Source organism: Aedes aegypti, chromosome 2, assembly GCF_002204515.2.
Source record: "Aedes aegypti strain LVP_AGWG chromosome 2, AaegL5.0 Primary Assembly, whole genome shotgun sequence".
NCBI classification, from domain to species: Eukaryota; Metazoa; Arthropoda; class Insecta; order Diptera; family Culicidae; genus Aedes; species Aedes aegypti.
In genome coordinates, this window is record NC_035108.1 from 240,774,908 (window position 1) to 240,796,618 (window position 21,711).

The 21,711-nt window shown below is 37.1% G+C and overlaps 1 protein-coding gene across 2 annotated transcripts in view; it reads left to right on the forward strand.

The window, feature by feature from the left end:
* LOC5571142 (zinc finger protein 214) overlaps positions 1–21,711 on the forward strand; it is a 49,358-nt gene that overhangs the window by 16,338 nt on the left and 11,309 nt on the right. The window contains exon 4 of one of the 2 annotated variants that reach the window (XM_021844568.1): positions 9,016–10,224. The exons of the other annotated variant lie outside the window; for it this stretch is intronic. The gene's annotated coding sequence lies outside the window, so the exon portion shown is untranslated. Of the gene's footprint in view, positions 1–9,015; positions 10,225–21,711 lie in introns of those variants that run through there. 2 annotated transcript variants of the gene reach the window in all.

Consider the following 21,711-nt stretch of genomic DNA (forward strand, 5'->3'; position numbering starts at 1 on the left):
AAAATGGCTCATCTTCAACTCGTTGGCTTGATCTGGAAACAGCTGCTCTGGGGACAGTTCTCTCGGTGGCGACGTGTTTGGCTTCTCCATCACGTCTGGAATCGGAACGGACTGTTCCGGCGGTGGACTCGGTGATCGGCTTCGAATCAGTGGGGTGCGCCAACGTGGCGCAGTGGTCGCAGCGAAGTAGTTGGATGATGGTGAATGATACATCTGATACCTGTCACTGGTGCTCGGGAATGAATGCAACAAGGTTTCCACCAGTAAGCAGGCATCATCGTGGAGGTCATCGAAGCGCTCATAATCCTTGTCCACATCCGAGTACCTGTCGACTGGGACTGCGGACAAGATCTCACCGTTCACTCGTTGGTATTGCTTGTAGAGGAACTGGAGTTCTCTTTGATACATCTTCACATGTGCCAAACTGGGTTGATCGTTACTGTCTCTCACTAACTGCTGCTGAATCTTCTTCACTTTGGCCTCGACGAGGCTACGTTCGGCGAACAGCCTTTTCACGTTGGCCATTTCGGGACACACTTCACACGCACGCTTCTTGTCTTGATTTGGACTCTTTCACTACTTCACTATCACTTTGCTTGCTTGGCAATTTCGTTTCCTCTCCGCCAATGGAAACCTAGAATATGTTCTCTATGCTCTTGTGTCGAGCTACCGGGCAAGAACAACAGCAATCCTCTTGGTAGGAAAGCTGATTGCTATCGGCGATAGCAATTGGAATGGAATTGTCCCAATCTGTTGATTGGCGACACACTATGCTGCTGTTGCAGCCTTCAAGGAACTGGCTCCTTGATCCGGCTCGATTGGACCATATGTTGCGTCGTGCAACGGGGGTTTGCTCTGTTGAGCTTGAACGGAACGATCTGTTGATCGTCCGCTAACCTGTTGCTTGGTGCAACAGGGCGCAAGGACCGATAGCTCGACTGAAATGGACTACTGATGACTCAAGCCTTCACGGAAGGCTGGTTTGGTAACTTTAACTTAAACTTCTATATTATTCCTCTTGATGTTTACAGAATGGTGGTTGAAAGAAAACTAATGTTAACTCAAACGAAACTGATTGAAACTGAATCGAAACTGATGATGTTCTTGCGCATGCAAGCTGCTTATATAGGTTGCAGGTAAACAAAGTCTTGCATGCGCAACGGTGTGGGGAATGATGGGAATTTCCACTGCCTGGAAGATGCTGCAGTGGGTTCGATGATGATGATGATGATGATGAAGGTTGTGCTAGTGGTGGTGCAATCTGTTTGGTTGATGCGTTCACGCTATACATAGCTGGCTAGATGGATGGCAATTAAATGAACAGAAAAGGGACGCAAATTGTCCTTTGGGGTATTTTTCGCTCCCTATTTTGATGCTGCAAAACGGGTAGCACAATGCAAGGATGTTGATGATAGAATATTCCGCTGCTGCCTGCTACCAGCGTTTCTCGAACTGAATTTTGTGACGTCGGGACGGAACAGCCGCCAAAGACATTTTGTATGGAGAATGTCGGTCCCCCAAGGAATATCGGAATATCTTCAAAACTAGATCACCAATGATTAATATCGACACGGATTCTTAAACTAGAAGAGTTTTTTGAGATGTTGTGAAAAAATGGTGCAAAAATATCGAGAAACAAAAAAGTTATCGCGATTTGAATATTTTTTAGCGGTAAAAAATGAAGCTGCCGGTAGAGGGGTTAACCAGCTATCCTCCGGAGTTCCTCCAGAGCTCCACCTGGAATTCCTTTGGATTTCCTTCATAGATCCTTTTGGAATTATTCCGCAGTTCTTTCAGAAATTCAACCAAAAAATTTTCTGAAATTCTCTCATGAATTCCTCAGCAGATCCTTCAGAAATTCTTCCGGAGTTCCTTCAGAAATTTCTCCGGAGTACCTTCAGCAATTCATCCGGAATTCCTCCAGGAATTATTTAAGAGTTCGTCCAGGAAATCTTTTAGAGTGCCTTCAAGAATTTCTTCAGAGTTGGTTCGGGCATTCCTTCAGACTTATTCCTGGAAATCTTCCAGAGCTCCGCCGGGAATTCCTTCAGAGTAACTTCGTTACTCCAGGCATTCCTCCTCTTCAGAGTTCCTCCAGGATTCGCTTCCTAATTTCTCCAGAAATTCTTTCGGAATTTTTTCGGAGTTTCTCTAGGAATTCCTTTGTCGTTTCTATAGAAATTTCTTCAAGATTTTTTTCAAAATATTTGCCGGGAATTCCTTCATGGATCCTCCAGATATTCTTTGGTTCCCCCTGAAATTTCTCGGAGTATTTCCAAGAATTCCTTTAGAGATCCTCCAGAAATTTCTCCAGAGTTCCACCGGAATTTTCTCCATAGTTCCTTTAGGAATTTCTTCAAAGTTTCTCTAGAAAATATTCCGCAGTTCCTCTAGCATATCTTTCGGTGTTTCTCCAGTAATTCTTTTGGAGGTCCTACAATTTCTTCAGAGATCCTCATGAAATTTCTTCGGAGTTCCTCCAGAAATTCCTTCAGATTTTCTCCGGAAATGACTTTGAAGTTCCACCGGGAATTCCTTCGGATATCCGCCAACATTTGGAGTTCCTCCAGGAATTCTTCAGAGTTCCTTCAGTAATTTCTCGGAAATCCTTCGGAGTTCCTCTAGGAATTCTTCTAGAGTTACTCTGGGAATTCCCCTTGATTTTCTCCGAGAAATCCTCCAGAGTTCCTCCGTGAATTTCTCAAGAGTTTCTCCTAGAATTTCACCAGAGTTTTTCCTGGAATTCCTCCAGAGTTCCTCCAGCAATTCTTCGGAAGTTCCACTGGGAATCGTTACAAAGTTCTTCCATGAATTCTCGCGGAACATTACTAAAGGACCTATGTACAAATGAGAGATTCTCTCCTCTCTCGTTCTCTTTTGATGATAACAGTGGAATACTAAAGATTTTGGGAAGTTTTTCACTATAGAACGAAAGTCAATTTCCTTGACTAGCGTTTCATACAAAAAAAGCAACAGAAGAGATTAATGTGACTCAGTTATTAATGAAAGAGAAAGTAAACAAAGAGAGCCTCTCAATGTTAGATAGGTCCTTTAGTAATGTTACGCGAGAATTCTTCTAGAGTTCCTCACGTTATTCCTCTGGATTTGATCCAGCAATTCATCGGTAGTTCCTTTGAAGCGCTACCGGAAAATCTTTCGGCTATCCTCCATAGCTTCTCCACGAATTTCATCGGAGTTTCTTAAGCAACTACCTTGGAGTTCTGTCTGGAACGCCTCCGGAGTTCCTCTACCGATTCCTTCAGAGTTCCTCTAGAATTTTTTGCAGTTATTTTCCAGGAATTACTTCAGAGTTCATTCGGAGTGCCACTGGTAATTCCCAAAGATTTTATTCATGGTTCCTGTAGGAATTTCTCAGGAGAGTCCCCCAGATAATTTCTCCAAACATTACTTTAAAAATTCCTCCAGTCGTTGCTCCTAGGTTTCTTTCAACCATTGTTTCTGGGATTCCTTTAGAAATTCCCCCAAGAATTCTTGTAGAAATTTTTCTAATCATGTCACAGAAAATTCAGAAATTCCATCGAAACATACGTAATGAATTGGTGTCAAGATTTTTTATGGAAATTTAAGGCAATATTATTATTCGTTTGTCCAGAGTTCCTTCAGGAATTTTGCAAAACATTTCTTCAGAAATTCCTCCATGAATTTACTACAAAAATTTTATACAGGTAACTTCTCACAGGGTTTCGCTAGTGGTTTCCCCTAGGATTGGTTTAAATTTTGCTTCAATGATGCAAAATCAAAAATGTAAATTCTTTTAAAAATTTACATCAGGAATTGGTGTAAGGATTTGTATAGAAATGTATCGATTTCCAGCAATATTAGTATGTACTTCTCCAGAATTCCTTCATAATTTCTACAGAAATTCTTCCAAAGAATTCTCCAGGAATTTTCTTCAGGGATTTCTCCAAGGATTGTTTCAGGAATTAAGCCAAGAATTCGTTGAAAATTCCTCCAATAATTTCTCCATGGATTTCCAAACGATTTCTTCCAAGAGCTCCTTGAAAAATACCTCAAGATATTCCTCCAAACATTCACCCAATTATTCCTCCTGAGACCACTTTTTTTTTAATTCTACAGACATTCCCTCAATCATTGTATCAGGCGTACCTCTAGGCATTCTTCCTTTGTATCCTGCAGCTGTTGCTTTAGGGATTCCCACAAAAAAACTCCAGTGATGTCTCTAGAAATTCTTGCAGGGTTTGCTGTAGCAATTACTCCAAGAATTTTTAAACTAATTCTCACATAGATTTCTCAAAAAATTCTCCATGAAATTTTCACAATTTGTAGAGAATTTTAAAGAAATCAAAACATTTCTTTAAAAATTCTTTCAGCGATTCCTTCATGCATTTTTTGTACGAATTTCTCCAGAAATTCCTTCAGATATTCCCTCAGATTTTTTTTTTCTATCTTTATTAACGAGATTTTTAGCCCTGGGCTAGTTCATCTCGGGACCAACGGCTTTACTTCCCTTCCGAAGAAAGTCGTCACTGAAATTTTTAGTGACTATCTCGGGGATGTGATTCGATCCCAGGTCCTCGGCGTGAGAGGCGTGTGTTCTAACCACTACACCAGGTCCGTCCCCATTCCCTCAGAAATTTCTCAACGGATTTGGCAGAAATTTTTCTATAAATTTCACCAGCAATGCTTAAAATGCTCCTTGAAGGAATGTCTGGTGGAATAATTTTTGTACCTTTGGAAATGCGTCAAATATTTTCTGCAGAAATACTGAAATTAATTAGGAAAACGGAGATCTACAGTTTTGTTCAAATAATAGTAGTGAAAGCCGATTTTCATACAAAATGCTCAACTTTGGCATGCTGTAACTTTGTTTTCATGGGAGTATTCGGCTTGAAATTTTGACATAGAACTACAAATATCTCAATTTCATTATCACAAAATTTGAAAATTTTCACAGTACCGGTCAAAAAGTTAAGCACCAGGTGAAATCGTTCAAAATAATAGTAGTTTATATAATTTGAATATCTACTGAATTATGAGTAATCAATGAGTTTCAACAATTTCCACCCAAGCTGTAAATGTGTAAACGAGCCAATTATTTACAAAATTGTTTCTGAACATGAATTTTCAAAAGAAAAATTAATACTACTTTGAGCAATTTCATCTAGTACTTAAATTTTTGACCGGCACTGTGATAATTATGTGATGATGAAGTTAAGGATATTTGTAGTTCTCGGTCAAAATTTCATGCCGATTGCTCATAAGAAAACAAAGCTACAGCAAAGTTGCGCATTTTGTATGAAAATCGGCTTTCACTACTATTATTCTGAACAAAAACTGTACATCTAAATGAAATTTCCTTAGAAAAGACCCAGCGACCCTCTGGGGGGTTCTTCCAAGAATTTCTTCACAAATTATTTCAGGAACTCATTCAAGAGCTCCTTCCGAAATTTATTTTTAATTATTCTTAGATGCACAGTGCGTTCAACAAACATTATTGAATTGTGTGATCAATTCATAACTTTCAATAGAATTTTTCCAGGATGTCATTCAAAAAAGTGTTAAAGATTTTGTTTCCAACATTTTCAATGACATAAGTCTAAGCGCATAAATGGTCTCCCAAACAATCAATTTATCGTACGAATTCATTTAAAATTTTGAAATGCATGCATTAGAATGTTTTGGACAACTTAAGCTTAAACCATATATAATTTTCAATAAAATAGCAAGCTTTTAAAAATATGTTTTTTTTTATATTTTCAGTTACATCACGATACTTGAAGAACAGTGCTGTTCCCACTAAGAAACTGAAAAGGCCCGTGAAGATAGTGGAAATTCATCGCAGACAGATCAAACAGATTCCCACTGAACAGTGTCTGCTGGACCATGACTATGTGAAAGAAGATCTACGGCCAAAAAGCAACAGAATGTGTTCTGTTTACGGCTGCACTACAAAAACGAGCAAAGGCGTATTTCTTCATAAATTTCCGAAAGAGAGGATCAAGATGACCGCTTGGGTGCATGCCATAAAATCAGGAAAAAAACCGACAAAAAATTCTTTTGTCTGCAGTCAACATTTTCACGATAGTGACTATAACACTGGTAATTATCGTTTCCCATTATAAGGAAGACAACAATATTTCCTTCTGTGTAACCCATCTGCAGTTCAATTATTGTATTGTAATCTCAATTAACTTGGACAAGTTAGAAAAATATTGACCACAAACACCTTTACCACAGACCAACAGTTGAGCAGTTCGAATAACTGCTAAAAATAGATGTTAAAAAGAACGTACTTAATAATTTAGTGCTGGAAAATAGGCCATTCCATGACATATTGGCGTGATGAAATACAGCCTTATACAAAAAATAGTTATCATCAAAAATGGAATCAAAAATTATTTGTAACGATCGTTCACGTGATTGGCAATACACTTAACTTGTGAATAAAGTTATGCGATACCAGAAAACAATACTTCGTAATAATTCAAAATATCCTTCTCATTTATCGCTCATTTCTATTTACGAAAAGATTTCATGTGAAAAATGAATTGTTTTTTTTTTCAGGAACAATCATTGATCACATTTTTTTATTCTATCATTCCAAACATTGCATTCATTTCTTTTATCTAGGTGTTCTGTGTTATTAGACAACACTATCATCCTAATTTGGTAAAACAAATTTAGAATTTTATTAACATTTTGTTAACAACATATTACATTTCATTTGCCATAGCAGTTCAGATTTTTTTCAGATTGATTTCACCTGCTTATAAGAGAAAAAAAAAAACACGTTTTCAATTTGCTTAACCTAACTTAACCTAAATGTATAATATCGTGGCAATAGGAGATTGTAACGATTTTTGCCTGAATTTATTTATTAATTTACTTGATCATTGATCACATATTGAACAAAATTTTTCTGGATAGAGTAGAAGGAGGGATCAAGTAGATGTTATGTCATTTTCATAGGGGGATTGACATATTTGTGACGAATTGCTACGATGGAAGAAGGGGGTAGAAAATTATCTCAAATATACGGCGTCATTTATGGACGGTCATTTTTGTCCAAGAGCCATAATAATTTTAATACGAGATACATAATATACACAATATACATAGCGTATGAACACATTTTTTCTTATTTATTCAACAGGGTCGAATATACTGAGAAAATCTGCAGTACCATCCCAAAACATTCCTCTGACATTTTCCCAAGAAGTTCAGATACGCACTGATGATCCTTACAAGCGAATCGTTAAATCTTTCCGAAAACCAAAAGATAGTCTGAACTCCTACGAAACTCTAGAAGTATCCGGAAATTCATCGCTGGAAATTACAATGCAATCAACCGAGGTTTCACAATCTGACCGTTCTGGATTCTGTGCTGTAAACGCTGCACAGTGGGACGAAACTGAAAATTGACGGTCAAATCCTCTTAGAGGCGTTTTAGCCCATAGGTGTCTTCGGGACATTGTTTTGAATTAGCATCCCGAGTAATAATAAAAAATAATATTTATATTAGACTAAATAAGGCACCCGAGCAAAAATATTTTTTTTGAAAAAAAATTTTTTGGGCGGTCATACTTCAGCAAAGTTTTAGTTCTTTTTATTTTCAACAGGTTTGCTGAACATACTTGATTTTTTTGACTTCGTTTTCACGGTTGAATTTTTAAATTTAACCTATTTTACCATAAAAATCAGTTTTTGACCATTTCTATGCTCAATGTGCAATTTACGAACATGACATGTTCTACATTATTTTATATATTACAAAAATACACAAATTTGCTGAATATACCAAAGCTGTGAAATCTTCACATTTCAAGATATAATGAAATTATGTTAAAATTTATATAATTTTCGACCATTTTTCTAAGCAAGTTTCTTCTGAATCGGCACTTTTCAGCAGCCATATTTAGTATACTTTGATGCCTTATTATATCAGTTAAAGCCCCATGGCAACAGAATGATCGGGTCTCACAGGGCTTATTGATTTCAACCATTTTTTTGACGAGCTTGGAATTTTGATCTTAAATAGTTTTTTGACCTTTTGTATACTCACAGTGCAATACTCTGTATTAGTTATATCATAAAATAACATATTAGAAAACACCTTTAACATACTAAAACTGCTCAATTTTAGCATCAAATCGTAGTTGTCGACGATAATTTGGCTTCGGTCACAATGCGTGAAAAACTTAAGAACAAATAATAATATGGTCGGTGTTCAAACAGACTAAACCAAGTGTTTTTATTGATTTTAGGAAAACGCCAGGCATTCAAAATATCAAAACATTTGCATTATTTGTTATGATGATGGAACTTATCTTTTTGATGATACGTCTGTATCAAAATACCATCAGAAAAATCAAAAATCGTGTTACCAACATATCTCTATGACACCAAAATATCATCTGGGACAGTCTGTCTGAACACCGATCATATGTATTTTATGATAAAAAGCAAAAAATATTGAGAGCAAAACATAATTTCACCTGTTAAACACAATTCCTCTCATTTTTCAACCATTACCATTTTCAACCATTTCGTTGGTTGGCTCAAAGAGTAGCTTCTGGCCTATACTCGTGAAAATAATCGGGTTTCGAGATGTTCTTCCCGTGGCTGTATTCTGCGGTACTAGTAAGCCCAGCAGCATCCATGAATATATGCACGAGTTTGTTGAGGAATTGGATCACGTATTGAAGGTCGGAATGGAAATTAACAATCTGCGAGTGATGTTTTCAGTAGATGCATTTATCATGGACGCTCCAGCAAAGGCATTTGTAATGGATATTAAAGTACGTCAGCTTTTTTCTTTCTCACGTAATTTTTTAAAAGTGAATAAGTAACATTGAAAGATTCTCTTCTCTCACGTATAGCATAATTAGCTGTAATGTGTGTCCAAAATTGCAAAACTTGTGAAAGTTTTGTCGAATTTTGCTGGGATTTTTTCAACTTTGAAAACTAGTGTTAATCCCCTCCGTATAGTATATATACGCTTAAATTAACGCAAAATATTCTTTTCAATTGCAGGCACATAATGGGCTGTATGGTTGTCCGAAATGCACAACACGTGGGCGCAGCATTGGGCACAGAACAGTGTTCCCCAATATCGGTTTTGAATTGAGGACTGACGATTCATTTTTAAATTTGTCGGACCCCCATCATCTGTCAGATCGATTACCTCCGTTGGCAACGATAGGAATTGGGTGTGTTTCCTGTGTACCAATCGACTACATGCACAATGTATGTTTGGGCGGAATGAAATCTCTTCTGAAGTTGTGGGTGGAAACTTCAGGTAAGAGTTATAGTTTGACACCGGCTCAGAAATGTATCATCGATTCGCGCATCGAAGCTGTAAAACGCCAAGTATGCAGCGATTTTTCTCGGACTCCACGACCTCTGACTGATTTGAAGTGGTTCAAGGCAACAGAACTACGATTATTATTGTTGTATTTGGGACCGTTTATATTTTTAAACGTGATGAGCGATGCGTATTATAATCATTTCTTAAAACTTCATGCAGCCATTCGCATATTATGTCATCCTGTTAAGTATCAAACGGAAAATGATAAAGCGAAGAATTTACTAGAAGCTTTCGGCCATGAGTTCATGACGTTGTATGGAGAACATCTGTTTGTTTATAATTTTCACTTGCTCACACATCTGCCCGATGATTGTCTCCTACACGGCTGTTTGGACTCGTTTTCTGCCTTTCCGTTTGAAAATTATATGCAAACTTTGTTACGCTATGTAAAAAAATCATCATATCCCTTACAACAGTTTAGAAATAGATTTGGTGAGCACTTGAAGTATGACGTTACGAAAAAAGCATTGCTACGGCAACGAGGGTCATCCTACTCTGTGATCACAAACAGACAGAATACTATAATTTCGATAGATGGAAGAGATAACTTCATATGTAAAGATAATCAAATTTTCAAAGTGCAAAACATCAAACGAGTAGGTAAACATATGATTCTCGACTGTAATGCTGTAATGGAATTGAACTCTCTATACGTTGAACCTATGGAATCAATTGCCAATGGAGTTTACTATTGTCGCGATGAGCTTATATTTTGTGATGTAATGATGTCAATTGACGCAAATGAGGTGACCAAAGTACAACGCATAGTGCTCGATGAAATAACAGGTTTTATAGAAGTATTACATACTGGTGTTTAAAAATGATTTCGTTTGGTATAAATGGCTATGTAGTATTAAATATTAGAAAAAATATAATATAATGTTTTCATGTTTGATCCGGAAATTTAAATACAATACGTGGCATTCAAACTGGTCCAAAGACGGTGTATTTTTTTAAGACATAGTTTCCCAAACTGTGGGTCGCCCTCAGGGGGGTCGTAGACAGGTCTCTAGCGGGTCGCGAAAAAAAATCTAGTTATAGAGTATCTTCTGTATTCTCGGCAGTTTTGTTATACTTCACCATATAGGAGCTTTGTCGGCCGATTAGCCTCTAATTTTAACACAAGATGCGTATTAGTATGAAAAATGTTGATGCAAATTTTTAGCCCATTGAGTCGCAAAAAAATTACAAAACGAAAAGAACCGAATATACAACAAATTCCCCTAAATTGTAAGTATATCGATTTTTACTTTTTTCACGGTAGAAGATCTTCAACTTTTGTCTGAAACACGGGCTTCAGATACATTTTCATTAATTAAATGACTCTTTTTTATGCATTATGATCCACTTTGTCCTAAAAAATGCATTTTTTGGTTAAGCTTAAGCCGACATGACCGTCAAACAACCTAGTACCACATAAATGCTTAAAATGCCCTTTGAAAATCCCAAAATGAGCCTGAAAAAGCTTAACCTATTTTAAACATCTCTATTCTTCCATGAAAAGAAAAATTTGATTGTTGGTCGTACTCTGCAAAAGTTTGGGAACCTCTGCTTTAAGGGTCTAGATAAGTCTCATCTTACAAAATAGAGAGGTAGTGTTTTGGGCTAAGTACTATTTGAAGCACTTGGTGGAGATAGTGACCAAATATTTTGAGCTTCTGTATCTCAGGAACCTTACAAATTAGAGTGGGGATGCCTTCAGCAAAGTTGTTCTGTAGGTTGAGTACTATTTGAAAGTAATCTATTTTGATCATAAAAAGCCGCTTGGTGACGCTGTTGTGCAAATGTTTTGAGCATTTGTATCTTAGAAACATTACAAGTTAGAGTGGCGGTGTCTTCAGCAAAGTTGTTCAGTAGGTCAAGTACTAGATTGCACCTAAATGCATAGTTGGCGTAAGCGCCATTAACAATTTCATTATATTTTACATAATATCCAGCAAATACAATGAATTAAATGCTACAGAATGGAAGTTTTAACGCTTAGCTAAAACCTTGCATCGAAAGATGTTATATGTATATATATATATATATATATATATATATATATATATATATATATATATATATATATATATATATATATATATATATATATATATATATATATATATATATATATATATATATATATATATATATATATATATATATATATATATATATATATATATATATATATATATATATATATATATATATATATATTTATATATATTTATATACATATATATATTTTTTATTTCGTAGCTTTTAAGAATTCAATTGAATGAGGTACATGATCAATACGGAGGTCTCAATTTTTATATTTTGTGAGTTAAATTTGAATAGTTTTCAAAATCGTCCAGCTAAATTTTTTTCTGAAAAAAAAAAATCAAGAACCTTGAATAAAATGCCATTTTTTTTATTTTCCATTTTTACTTAGATCTAAATTTGCTTACCTTTTTGAGTTTAACCTACGATACCGGCGTTGTTGGCGAGTTAATGCTGGTGAAACTTTTGAGTTTTTTCTTAGATAAATCACGTTAAACTTTATTCTATCACGTTAAACTTTATTTACCTGCCAACCTACACCCCAACTTTCTTCTTTTTTTTGCTGAATTTTGCTATGCTGATTGTTTTTGCCAATAAATTGCTGGTTTTCATTTAAAATTGCTGCTTCATTCGGCAGAGCAAACTTCACTAAAATAATTTTCGTTTGAAAGGAAACTATTGGATGAATGAGCATTAGTTTTGAATCACAAACATTGTTAAAATCTCTTCGAAGCACTAACGAATTTCTTCTTTCGGTAAATCAGAAAACATGCTTTGGTTCCGGTTGACGCTGGATAACTTCATCTAAATTGGCAGCTGCTCCCAAAACTCAATACTCACGCTTGTGCACTTCTTGATAGCGGAATTATTGTTAGGTTTTGCTATGCTAATTTTTTTTTTATCAAAAAAATTGCTGGTTTTCATCAAACATTGCTGAACATTGCAGAGCAAACTTCACCTAATTACAATTTGTGTGAAAGGAAACTTTTGGAAGAATGAGTGATAGTTTTGTATCACAAACACTGTTAAAATCTCTTCGAAAAACTAACGAATTTCTTCTTCTGATAAATCAGAAATTATTCTTCTGCTTCCGGTTGAAGTTAGATAGCTTCCCGTTACACTTCCAAACTGGCAATTGCTCCCAAAACTCAATACTCACACTAATGCACTACTTGCTAGCGGAAGGTTACACAATATACAGTAGATAATATTAATTCACTTAATTCTGTGAAATTTCTTCGAAACTTCAACAGCAAAGCAGTTGAAAGAATTTCACAATTGTTTGCTGAAATTTCACAAAAATTCATAATTTTTTTTTTGTTTTTGAAAATTCAGTAAATTTTAATGAAAATTTAAATTTTATGTTGAAAATTCGGTGATATAATCAAGTAGGTTTACTTAGATTCCGATATTTTTGCGGCACACACTTAACTCCTTGTTTTGCAGGCAGATTTTTTACATCCAGCGAGGAAGGGCCTTACACTAATAACACAAGCACTTAGGGGTCACCAACATCTATGATATTCTTGTTTCTCTTTAAGCTACAAGATCTTAGATATTTTTGAAAACATCTTTAATGTTTGCGCTAAGAAAATGACAATGTATACACTACACAGTTACAGACAAAATTTTAAGATCATGTCAATACAAAAAAAAATAACAAATATCGTCAAAACCAATGGTTTTTGAATGTGTTATGTGTGTTATTCTTGTATTCAACAATCCATTTAATCAAACTACTCAACATCGACGATAATTGAGTAGTCTTTGCTTTCAATATGATAATTAATAGTGGATAATGATTCAAATTATTAAAATTGCACCACAAACACGGTTTAAGGACCCTAACCTAACATTTTCGAAAGGGAAATACAAAATATTGTTCCCAATTTGACGAAACATTTATTGTAAATACTTAAAACAATCGTTGACCTTAAAACATTGCGGCGGAATAATCCAAAACGGACAAAAATATCAAAACACTTGGTGATTAGTGTACGTAACCAAGAATAGTTGCCGGATGTCCATGCTGGCGCTGCCCTAACTTTAATCTACCTTTCCAAACTTGGTATTCCCATTCAATAAAAAAAGCACTTCATTGCACAGGTTGTTAAACGAAAAGGTAAAATCTCTTATAAAATGTCTCGAGATCCGTATCGAGATACACAGGTGTAAAACACTGGTTCAAGGAGTATTCTCATTAGGCCGGGCCGTGTCCCGGTTAGGTTATGTTTTGAATTGGTTGCATGTGTTTGCCTCCTGTCGTTCACAATAACGGGCCATCCTGGCAGCATGGTGTGAACGGTAAGGAAAACACCTGAAACCAATTCCAACGATAACCCTGCCCGGAACACGACCCGGCATAGTGAGGAGATCTTTTTTGGATTTCTTCTTTCTTACGGAATTGTACAACGGGCAGCAGCAACAGCAGCGGCGACGACGAGATCCGGGAATTATCACGGCCGTGTGGAGGCAATAGGACGGAAGACGAAACGCAAGACGCAAACGCAAACGAAGACGCAACACTTTTCCACTTAAAATTAACGCCAACAATGGTTCCGGTGATGGCAGCTGACAAAACGACGCGGAACTTTTATTTCTCCGACCGACGCACGCGACTTTTTTTTACAAACTGATGCGGCAAAGATAGCTGCAGGTTTTGTCCGCACTGTTTTCTCAACCGTCAACAATGTGCGAAAAAATCGAACATGCAGCATAAATTCGGGTTTATGATTTATGCTCTTCGATTTTTTTAGGTGGGCAACATATCTAACAAATGTCTAACAATGGCAACCGCCTAACTTCTTCCGTCCTGGGTTGTGTGTGAAAGAAGATCCCGAAGATCACTCAATACTTGTGCGCGGTGTGCTAGAAGAGAAATATTCAAAAAAAAAAAAACGGTTGAGTTCAAAACAAAATCAAAAAATAATTTCTTTTTTTTTTATTTTTAAACATAATCCAAAAATTAAATTAAAGGTATTGTTCAGCGTGATGGAGCCAAATACTGAATCAATGGAAATCGCATCAGATATGGAAACGGAAGGAATGCCTAAAGAAGAAGATCTACTACAAAGTTCCTCAATGGATGATATTGGCGGTGGAGGATCTATCTCGTCCTCTATCCTTAACTCTGAGGATGAGGAGGATGGAGTAAATATCACCATTAAGGAGATACGGAATGATCTACAGAGTAATTTACAAAATCCAGAAATAAACGTAAGACCAAAGTTGAGCGGAGCAAAGAAGAAGCGTTTCAGAAAATTACTGTTGGGTGGACATGCACGGGAGGAAGCACTTTCGATGGTTTTAACACCATCTAACGTGCCCACACCGAAGAGGTCTCGAAACATGAACAACAGTAGCAACAGTGACGGGAAACCCAATCCTAAAAAACAAAAAGGATTGCAGGTTCATCACTCCGTCAATAATCGAATGGAAAATATCAGGCAAGGAGCAACAGCGATTGTACCTGAGAATCAACAGTCGACATTTGGAGAAGTGGCCAAATGGGTTAGAGTAGGAATACTACCAAACACCTATCCACAAATACAGCTCACAACGGAACAGATGAATTTGGCACAGGAGGCCATTCTCGAAAAAGTAACGGTTCAAAGAAGAGAGTCCTTCAAGCCGAAGTTCACTAACTGCTGGCAGCGAACAGGACACTTAGTGATAAACTGTCAAGACACGGAAACAGCGGATTGGCTCGACTCTGTGGTTCCTACGCTCTGCCCATGGGAAGGCGCTGAATTAACAGTAGTCGATGCAGATGATATCCCAAGGTTAGACGTGATGATAGGCTTTTTTCCTCAAAGTGTGAACAACGACAACGATACCATCCGGATCTTCATAGAGAGTCAAAACGACGGCCTGAGTACCGATAAATGGAGGATCATTCAACGAAACACTCTTTATGAGAAACACGTTGAATGGTACTTCACTGTTGACGAGGCGTCCATGCAACATTTCAGAGCCAGTAATTTTCTTCTTAACTACAAGTTTGGGCAAACCACTCTTCGGAAAAAAGGTATGTTCAAACCTGATTCAAATGGGACTGTTACTTTGAGAGATGATACCAAAGACGAACCGGAAAGCTCCGTAAGTACTGGGAACCAACAAGACCATAGTGTCCCGGGACCAAGCGGAATACACGGGAATCCGTCAAAGGTAGAATCCTCAAAGAATCATAACCAGACACAACCAGATATAAACAATCACCAAGGGTCAAAAAACAATGTTTTTGGGCATCAAACTGGGCTTGCAGAGGGCCAGTTTCTCTCTGAGCCTCCAAAGGACCGAAACTCTTCTGGGCCGACAAAGGACCATAGCAGGTCTGGATCGTCAAAAGACCAGACTATCTCTGGCCATTTAAAGGGACAGAGAAGCTCTGAGCTATCAAAGGCTCGGAGCAGCGTTGGGCCGTCGAAGGAACAGCGCAGCTTTGGGCCGTCAAAGGAACAGAGTAGCTTTGGGCCGTTGAAGGACCAGAGCAGTTTTGGGACTCTAAAAGACCAAAATCAATCTGGGCCTCATATGAACCAGAATGCTTATGGGCTGGTAAGGGATCAAAATACACCTGGGCTTCGTAAGAACCATAATGAAATTGAACAAAAACACAAACAAAAATCCACTGGGCCCAAAAAGGACCAGATGAATTCAAAAAACGTCTAACTATGAGAGTTTAAAATGTCTTCTAATAGAAATCATATGCAAATAGATACAAACATAAAATGTATACAAATAAACCTTCATCACGCTAAGGGTGCAACTGGAATCCTCTGTCAGAGGTTTATGAAAGAAAAATTAAGCGTAGCATTTATACAAGAACCTTGGGCTCATAAAAACCAAGTGTTTGGAATTCCTATGCAAACAGGTAAAATTATTTTTGATGAACACAGTTCAAGACCGCGCACAGCACTATTACTTAAAGGGGGACTTAAATACGTACCATTGACACAATTTATCACCAAAGATTTAGTTGCAGTTCAAATGGAGATTCCCACAACCCGGGGAAAAACTGAAGCTTGTATAGCTTCTGCATATTTTCCTGGGGATGTGGACACAGTACCTCCTCCTGAATTGGCAGCTTTCGTAAGATTTTGTAAGAGTAATAATAAACATTTTATTGTCGGTTGCGATGCTAATTCCCATCACACAGTTTGGGGAAGCACCAACATAAATAAACGAGGCGAAGACCTTTTTGAATACATATCTTCGAACAACATCGATTTATGTAACGAAGGAAATCAGCCTACATTTACAACAAAAAACAGACAAGAAGTATTGGATATAACTATGTGTAGTTCAATGATTTCTACAAATATAAAGAATTGGCGAGTTTCAGATGAAGAATCTTTATCTGACCACAAACACATAGTGTTTGAGTACAGAGCCAGCAAAACAATCAAAGTGACTTACAGAAATCCTAGGAATACCAACTGGGAAAAATATGAATCAATGTTAAATTTAAGTAATAATATCTCATTGAATGACAATATAGAGACAACAGAACAATTAGACAAAATTGCAGAAAATATAACTGGAAAAATTATTCGGGCGTATGATACTAGTTGTCCAATAAAAGAAGAATTCTCTCATAGAGATGTTCCTTGGTGGAATAAATCTTTAGAAAACCTAAAGAAAAAATCTCGGCAGCTTTTCAACCGCGCAAAAGTTTCTGGGCAATGGGACCAATACAAAAAGGCCCTTACAACTTACAACAAAGAAATAAGAAAATCCCGTAGAAAAACCTGGAAGTTTTATTGTGAAAACATAGAAAAAACTCCGGATGTAGCAAAATTACAGAAGGTTCTTTCCAAAGACCATTCAAATGGGCTGGGAAATTTGAAAAAAATAAACGGGAGTTTTACCGTTGATACAAAAGAAACACTTGAAATAATGATGAAAAGTCATTTTCCAGGATCAAGTTTAGTAATGAGTGATGATACAGAATGTGATAAAGTTGGAGAAACCTCTAGGCCTAATAGGACTACCGGCAACAACTTAGATCTACCGGATACTATCTTTACTCGATCTAAAGTTGAGTGGGCAGTGAATTCTTTCGAACCTTTCAAGTCTCCAGGAAGAGATGGTGTTTTCCCTGCACTTCTACAGAAGGGTGGACAATTACTGCTTGACTCTCTCACAAATATCTTTAAAACTAGCCTATGTCTTGGCCATATACCAAAAATATGGACTCAAGTTCGGGTCGTCTTTATTCCTAAAGCAGGGAAAAAAGACAAAACAAATCCAAAATCGTTTAGACCAATTAGTCTAACATCTACAATTCTTAAAATCATGGAAAAGATAATAGACGAATACATAAAGTCAAAATACTTACAAACAAATCCTATCAGTAAATATCAATTTGCTTATCAACCCAATAAGTCTACAGTCACAGCTCTTAATGAACTGGTTACAAAAATAGAATCCACGCTTCACAGGAAAGAAATAGCTCTTATGGCATTTCTGGATGTTGAAGGTGCGTTTGATAATGCGTCTTATAAATCTATTGAAAATTGTATGGTGAAAAGGCAATTCGATCGTTGTATCAAAATATGGATTATGAAAATGTTGAATGATAGAGAAGTATCTGCTGAATTGGGAGAATCTTCAATAACAATAAAAACCACTAAGGGATGTCCTCAAGGAGGTGTATTATCCCCTTTGTTGTGGTCGCTTGTTGTTGATGATCTCCTCATTAAACTAGTAGAAAAAGGCTTCGAAGTTATTGGGTTTGCAGATGATGTGGTAATAATAGTTCGTGGAAAGTTTGATAATATAATCACTGACAGAATGCAATCAGCATTGAACTGTACTTGGCAGTGGTGTCAACATGAAGGGTTGAACATTAACCCATCAAAAACAGTTTTGGTGCCGTTTACTCGCAGAAGAAAGATTACTTTAAAAAATTTGACTATAAACGGATGTATTTTACAATATTCTTCCAATGTTAAATATCTAGGAGTAATACTAGATAGTACTCTCAATTGGAACTTACACTTAGAGCAGGTAATACTCAAAGCCACAAATGCTCTATGGGTGAGTAAAAAAACTTTTGGTAAAAAATGGGGACTGAAACCAAAAATGATTAATTGGATCTATACGGTTATAGTACGACCCAGAATAGTTTATGCTTCACTAGTTTGGTGGACAAAAACAAAACAACATATGGCCCAGAGAAAGCTTGGAAAGTTGCAACGCTTAGCCTGCATGGCCATAACAGGAGCAATGCACAGTACACCATCAAAAGCCTTGGAAGCAGCTCTTTATAAACTTCCGCTACATCAATATATACAGAAGGAAGCTGAAAAGAGTGCTCTAAGGCTGAAAAGAACTCATACATTTTTAGAAGGCAATCTTTTCGGGCATCTCAGTATACTGAAAGATTTTCCAATAAATCCATTGGTAGTAATGAACGAAGACTGGATGGAAAATAGGATGAACTTAGATATACCATATAACGTGGTTGAAACAAACCGCCAAGTATGGGAATCAGGGGGTCCGAATATCTCACCAGGATCGATAATTTTCTACACTGATGGCTCAAAAATGAATGATAAAACCGGGGCTGGAATTACAGGACCAGGTATTGATATTTCAATACCAATGGGAAGATGGACCACTGTTTTCCTTGCAGAAATTTATGCCATTCTAGAATGTGCATCTTTGTGTCTGAGAAGGAAATACAGGTATGCACGGATTTGCATATTTTCAGATAGCCAAGCGGCGCTGAAAGCTTTAAAATCATTCACAAGCCAATCAAAACTGGTATGGGAATGCATAACACTGCTAAAGCAATTGTCCGTTAAGAACCAGGTTAATTTATACTGGGTACCAGGCCATTGTGGAATTGAAGGTAATGAAAAAGCGGATTTACTTGCAAGGAGAGGGTCAAGTGTCCAGTTCATAGGACCAGAACCCTTCTGCGGTGAATCCAAATGTTTAATACAAATGGAATTGAAACAATGGGAGGATCAAATGATACAGTCAAACTGGATTGCAACAGAAACCTTAAGGCAATCAAAACTGTTCATTACTCCAAATAAAAACGTTACGGAAAAACTTTTAAGTTTAAACAAAAAATCTTTAAGCATACTTATTGGACTTCTCACAGGACATTGTCCGACAAGATATCATTTGAATAAAATCAATCGATGTCAAACTGGTGTCTGTCGGTTTTGTGACTGTGAAATAGAGACCTCACAACATTTGCTCTGTGACTGTCCAGCGTTATATGTACGTAGAAGACAATATTTCAATAAGGGCATTTTAAGCCCTTTTGAAATTTGGTTAGAAAATCCCAATCTGGTTATTGGTTTCATTCTAAGAATCATACCGGATTGGAGTACTTCGCATCATCAGTCAACGGCATTTACCCCAAATGGTAATTCGTCGTCCTGAAAGAATGCAAATTTAATAGGGGTATACCACAATAGATCAAACTCATGGTCGCAGTGGTTTAAATCCCAACACAAAAAAAAAAAAAAAAAGATGATACTGCCGATTGTTTACATCAGATCTACTGAGCGAAGAACTTGGGCATACTCAACAGCTAGCAGTTAGCCTCAGCTCCATGAGGCTATAGTTCAATGAGGCCGGTAAAGCACTCCTCGCATTTCCTTTGTGAAATACGACCTTCATTGAGTGTTATATCGAATCACACCATCACCTTGTTATGGGTTCCTTCACATTGCTCGATACCGGGCAATGAGAAAGCAGACTCACTCGCCAAAGTGGGCGCTATGGAAGGCGATATTTATGACCGTCAAAACGCCTTCAATGAGCCCTGCTCAGTTGGCAATAAAAATGGGACAATGGTGACTTGGGTAGGTGGTTGAATTCCATTATCCCTCGGGTGTCCAAGAAGCCGTGGTATAAAGGGTTAGACATGAGTCGAGACTTTATCAAGGTAATGTGTCGGCTGAGTCCAACCACTACTCTTTGGGATCGCACCTCTATCGAATAGGGCTCTCAGACAGTAACCGTTGCGGTTGTGGTGCAGGATACAGAGACATCAATCATGGGGTGTGTTACTGTTCCGAATTATCCGATTATCCGATTAATGTGAATCCCTCAGAGCCAGAAGGAACCCAGATAAGGACGACATTAGAGATGTTTTGGGTAGGCTGAATTTCGAATTTATGATGCTAATTTACACATTTTTGAAGCAAATTGATGTCCTTGTTTGATTTCCTACCTTGGTTGTTTTGTCCACCTCGTCCTCCCTTTGGTTTTCACCTGTCCACCTTGTGTTCTCGGAAGACGTCTGTTTGTATCGTTACAGGTTGTCTCGTCCACTCTACGATTGATCTGTAGCAACTACGCGAAACATTACAATACGCTGCTGAACGTCAGCGAGAGTCCGCTAAATCCTATCCTTCCCCGAAAATTATTGTACTCCTTAACCTCGACCAAACCGCGAGTTTTACGGTTCTCCAAAACTAAGATAAGAAGACAACTAAGACGTTAAGAAGCAGATGTGATTTTGTAAAAAGGAAATCAAATGAATTCGGCTCCGTTATGCCTGATGGCGCTTGAGCCTGAAAAATAAGTGATTAAGTAAAAAAAAACAGCTAGCAGCTATAGGGACGACAGGACGATACCCAATCCAAGAAGTAGTCTGTCTCAAACGACGGTTTGTTTTGTATCGCAGTTGTTACGCGCCCCCAAAGTAGTCGATTTAGGAATTTTGACAGACGTCACACAGTTTATAGTTGACATGCTTTATGGTTGTGCTTATTGTAAATAGGTTGCCTGTTTAAGTTTAAACACTACAACGTATTTTTTTTGGGAATTTCTTGAAACGGCATTCCTAGATTACACCTCAGATGAAAGACCTTGAGTTGCCCTCCAAAACTTCATATTTAGTTTTAGTTCAGTTGTCAAGAAAAAAGTAGATTTGAAAAACACTACATGTTTTGTAACTAAATAAAACACACTTTTTTATCTATTTAAAAAATTATTTTCTTTTAAATTCAAATACCATGTTTATTTTGAAAGTTATATAACGTAGAGTAAACATGCCGAATTTCATACATATCCGTGCATTTTTACTACAGCTATACTGCCGTGAATCGCAAGTCAGTCCCATCTGCAAAAAGTAGGCATTACGAAAATGGGGTGTGAAGTTTCCAAACTCGTTTTCCATCCGAATATTCAAAAAACTCCAGAGGATTGGAACATGGCCAAATCTTAATGAAACTTTCTCAATTTGCTTTTCACTACGATATCTTTCTTGAAAAAAATATAAAGATGATCAAAACACGTTTCATTTTTGTGTTAAACAGGTGCGGAAATCTGTAGTGGGACTGATATGCAGTTACTTTTTA